This window comes from Cyprinodon variegatus, unplaced genomic scaffold, assembly GCF_000732505.1.
Source record: "Cyprinodon variegatus isolate N-32 unplaced genomic scaffold, C_variegatus-1.0 Scaffold436, whole genome shotgun sequence".
In the NCBI taxonomy this organism is placed as follows: Eukaryota; Metazoa; Chordata; class Actinopteri; order Cyprinodontiformes; family Cyprinodontidae; genus Cyprinodon; species Cyprinodon variegatus.
The window spans coordinates 313,616-319,160 of record NW_015150889.1 but is presented as its reverse complement, the minus strand read 5'-3'; positions in this window follow the sequence as shown (position 1 = coordinate 319,160).

Below are 5,545 nucleotides of genomic sequence, written 5' to 3'. Positions count from 1 at the left end.
CCATCCACCGTACACAAAACATCATTAATACGCCACATTTTTACAAGTGCATCCATATTCTTTTAACTTAACCATTAACCTTGTTTTTCTGTTACATCCATATAGGCAGTTTTGCAGTACCCGAGATGAAATTTAAAGCAACATGAAGAGATTTATTCTTTGTACAATACCGTGGACCATAAGTAAAAACACATTTAGCAAACAGTACCCCAAAAACTCACAGATTTCAAAGAAAGAGGTTTAAAAATCACCTTTATTTCCCCCCCTCTAACAGTCAAAATTAAACAACATGAAACAATAAAAATCAAAAAGCAAAAATTAAGGATGCTCCATCCACCGTACACAAAACATCATTAATACGCCACATTTTTACAAGTGCATCCATATTCTTTTAACTTAACCTTGTTTTTCTGTTACATCCATATAGGCAGTTTTGCAGTACCCGAGATGAAATTTAAAGCAACATGAAGAGATTTATTCTTTGTACAATATTTTGGATCATAAATAAAAACACATTTAGAAAACTGTACTCTTAAAAACTCACAGATTTCAAAGACAGAAAGAAAGAAAAATTCTCTTATTCTTTAATAGATGTGACATTTTCTCGCGTAACATTGTGTTTGTATTGATTACAAAACTCCTGGATTGTTATTTTACCAATATACCACTGCTTTTCCACAGATGTAAACTCAGATACCATGGCTTTCCATTGTTTTCAATAAAAGAAAATCCTTTTTAAAACAAGCATCATTTAATAGAACAGTATTAAAGCCAATATGTACTCTTAGATCTTAATCTATTTCTAAACACACTTCTGAAAACAATATAATGGTCAGAAAAACCAAATGGACACAAAGAGCATCACCTAAATGTTTGTAAATGATGACCACAGCAGAACAGTCTATTAATCTTGCCAAAGAAATGTCATCTTAATTATGAGCCCATGCATATGTCCTTGTTGTTCCAAATTTAGAGTGCCACATTACATGTTTCAGTATCCTCTAATGTAAATGTAGCTCTAAACAATTTATTTCCAAATCATGAACCACACAATTAAAAACACCTAATAAAAACAGGTAATCTGTTGACACACAACCTAACAGCGCATTTGCTAAATTACAGTATCTAAAAAAGAATCAGATATTCCCTTGTGTTAGCAGGTGCATATACAATCAATTTTGTATATATTTTGATATTTAACAATAACCTTTAACAATCTTCCAGGTACAATATCGTCAGCTCCAATGCAAACTGGGAGAAAAGTTCAGCAAAAAAAAAGGATTGCTATTCCTGCACTCTGTGAGGTTTTATGACACCAAACAAGATTTCCACCCCATACTTTCTGCCAGTCAACTTCATTATCACTGCTGTGAGTTTCCTTAGCAAAAGCTATTTCAATACCTTTAGATTTTAGGAGTTCATTACACACAGCCCTTTTTTCCTATCCCTTCCAACTTTAAGGTTCAAAGAAGAGATTTAAAAAAAATGTATAGCCACAACAAAAAAAGGATCAATAAAAATAAAAATAAACAAATCACAGCATCTTATCAGCTTTTTCTTAACTTTCATGCTCATCTTTTCTTCATTGCTTTTCAAAGTCAATACACTTGTAGGCCACTGGAAGTAATTATTCTCATCAGCAAGAATCAACAAACACATTTTTATTAGGGAAAAAAAACCATCTATAACTGCATCAACTTTTCTTCTGATCTCTTCTAGACTGCATCCATTAGTTCTCTACCCATCAGGAAGAAAAGAGATTATTTATCAGAATCAGTTCAAGCCACTGACTCACTCTCTTCTCCACTCTTTTCTTTAACCTGCATTTTTTTTTCAGTTTTACCCTTTAGCTTCTTTGAGTTTTCTTTTAGTGTGTCATACTTTAAAAACACTTTCATCCTGCCTGATCGCATTTTCCCCTCTATGAACTGATTTATCAACATGCTATCCCTCCTGGACTCCATGTTGTGTAGACGTTAGGCTCATCTCCTCACACAAATCAGCAGAAGTAAAGGTAACTCCGGTGCTTTCCTGATTGTTAAGTTCCCCTTGCCCTTCTGCATTAACTGCTGAAACCCCTCCTTCATTTACTGCTAAGACTTCAGCCTTATCTGATGTTTTTTCTCTTGCATTTTCATTCAACAGAATAAGCACAGCGGCTTTTTCAACCTTTTCAGAGCAACTACGGACTGAGTGCCATTCCTGATTTCATCCAAAACACCTCATGTTGTTGCAAATATAGTGTAATCAAATCCATCAACCTTGCATTTCATGACTGTGTTTAACTCCTCATTGTCATTTTTTTATAATCATAAACATTTATCTCCTAAATGAAACAACATGCTTTATATATTCTTATTTGCAACCAGACGGGAGCATTCTCATTGCTGACATGATCCGACCATGACCTGACAACTCCTTCTACAAAACCTTATCACCGATAGAAGGAGTCAGATTGGACAGAATTTTCCTTTTGTTAAAGGGAAGACAGTGGTTTGCATATTTCTTGATATAATACATCTGTGGACTACACTATTCGCCTTGTCAATAGACTCCAGAAACATAACCACCGCATTATTCACCCTTGATGCTGCCTTCACACTTTTACAACTGTGATGTGGGTAAACTTGCATATTCTAATAAACTCCACTAGGAGGTGCTAATATCCCTCTTCTAAAACAGTGGTGAAACCATTCCCATGAATCATTGAATTCATGGCGTGGTTCCAGAAGCTGCTCCTTCGCCCTACAGACAAGACTGAAGCAAAAAGATGGCTGTTTCAATCTCTTGAGCCATTTGACTTCACCCAGCCCTGAGCCAACTTGTAGACAGCGTCTTTCTCGCTTTCAGTTATGACCAAGCTAAACCAGGAAGATGAGAATGTGCAAGTAAATACACTGATTTATGCAATAGAGAAAGTGTTCAAAGCCATTTTTAGCACATTTGCCTTTCTGGAGGATGTCCAGGGCTAGTACGAGTTAACATTGAAAGAGTTTGAGGAACATTTTATACCAAAGCATAACACTATACATGAACATGTTTCCATAGACGATTGCAGGTCCAAGGGGAGAGTGATGAGCCATTCGACAGGGAGCTTTACAAGCTTGCCGAGAACTGTGACCTTGTTTTGTACCTTTATCGGAATCATGGATGTATACATGTCCCAAAAAGTTGCAACTAGAACTGGACTCAACACTAGAAAATCCCATCAGCATTGCACGGCAGTCAGAGCTGATCCATGCAGAAAATACCAGCACCAGAGTAGCAAATGTCGAGGTGGATGCTGTTAATGCAAACAAATACATGCAGTCCAGGCAGTATGGCAGGAGATGTGCTACAAACAAAGACACCATCCTCAAGAATGTATCACAGCAGGGGAAGAAAATGTGCACACAATGTGGGAGACAGCAAGAGCATGATGAATGCCCAGCAACAAGTAAAATTCAGCAAAACAGGACCTTTTGAAACAATAAATAAAACTAACAACGTGAATGCACTTAGAGCTAATGACTGTGACAGTGATGAGGGCAGGGCAGGGTATCTTAGGGCTGTTGCTGATGGCAAAGATAGTGATGAGGACAAATGGTACAATCTCCAACTCAACGACACTACAGTTATATTTGCATAGATACCGGTGCCGATGTTACATTGATTCCAAAAGAAATATATTCAAAACTGCGACAGCAAGTTTATACTAACCTGTGAAAAACAGAACACTGAAAAAAAATTCTCCTTTTGAATTTATGTCATGTCGGGTCCTTTCACAACAAATATATTAGGATGGAAAACTGCAATCAGAATGGGAAAGTGTAGAGTAAGTGTAGAGAGTCATATGATGATGGTTTTGGTGATATCGGACATTGTGAACCAGTCAAAATAGGGCTTAGGCCAGACGCTAAGTCTTATAAGCATTGCAACCCCACTGCATGTCCCATTTCCAATCCTACCTCAAGTAGAGAAAGAACTGAAGGTTATCCAATCCCTTGGCATCATAGAAGTAGTTGAAGAAGCGACAAACTAATTTACACCCAGGTTGCCAGTGATCAAAAAGAACAGAAAAACTAAAATCTGTCGATCTAACCAAATTTAAAGTTGTGAAGAGAGAAAGAACGTTATTGAGAGTCAGAATGAGAGATTCATTCTGCTTGCACTTGAAGACATTTCACTAAAAGTTCTCAGGTGCAACAGTTTTCTCCAGGGTAGATGTTTCAAGTGACTTTTGGCAGATCCCTCTATACCACATACTATATGTCAAAGTCAAGGCCCGCGGGCCGGATCCGTTGTTTATCCATGGCCCCCTGGATGATATCTAATTACAATTAGAACCGGCCCACAGGCCACAGCCGCTTGTGTGTGCTGCTGTGAATTTGCGGGCTACCATTGCATTGTGAGGATTGTAGCGTTAGTGCGGTTGTGTTGCACGCACCAACACTACATTCCAAGGGGAAAACATGATTGTGTTTTCTTTTATTTCAATTTTTTTGGTGTGCTTTGCATGTTTGGATTGTTTTGGTTTTTGCTTCCCTTTTAAAATCCAAGCTGGGCTGAAGCCGGTTGTCTAAGGAGGCGAAGTGCCCTAACTGTGCTCCGCAACTGCTGCGCGCAGGTGTCCGCAGAGGCTGATCGAAGCCAACATAAAAGGAGCCTGGATGGAGGGAGGGGCGGAGCTGATCCTGCAGTTGATACAGATACTTGCAAATATTGCAAGTATTGTAAAAGTTTTAGATCTTGGAGTAATCTCATAAAAAATGGGAGCAAAACCAAAAGTGTTGTGTTTGTTTGTTTTTTTAGCGTAGATAGCTCTCTACTGACACAAAATAGTTTCTGCCATATGAGCACCCTGCCAGGAATGGTAATGAGATGATCTATCTGGAATAGTGAAAAGTCATTATCAGCCATGTTTATCATTTATTATTATTTATGTTAAAATAACTGATTTCCTGATTAACATAGGGAGAAATGATGGTGAGAACTGACAAGTTACCCTCAAAGTGAAAAAGACACATTATGCCGAAGCTTCTGTGAGGAAACGTCAATAAAATCAAAGATCAGCACATTTGGAGGAAAATATGAAACATTTCCCTTATTGCATAAAGATTTTGCAATGCTTTAACAAAAAGCAGAACAATGTTTTACTGGTTTCAAAATGCTAGGATGTAAATGTGGTGAAGAAATACAAATAATATCCAACTCAGCATTACAAATACTACACCCCAAGCATAATTATTCATTTCTGTAAAAATTGTAGAAAATAAAAACAGAAATGAACTTGTTTGTCATTGTCTTTTTACCTGGAAACCTAAATTGCACAGTTAGTTCAAAGAACTGAGAGGATTAAACAATGCATTTCAGTAACATTTTAGTAGAAAATTCTGGGTCTTGCCACAAACAAAATCTGAAAAATAAATAACTTATCGGTCTCAAAAAGTAGAAAAATAAATTATTAAGTAAGGGAAAAAAACAATTAAAAAATTAAATAAAAATGATTGTTAGCTTATTTATTTCCTAACATGGAGCAACAGAGAGCTTATGTAAGAAATACCTT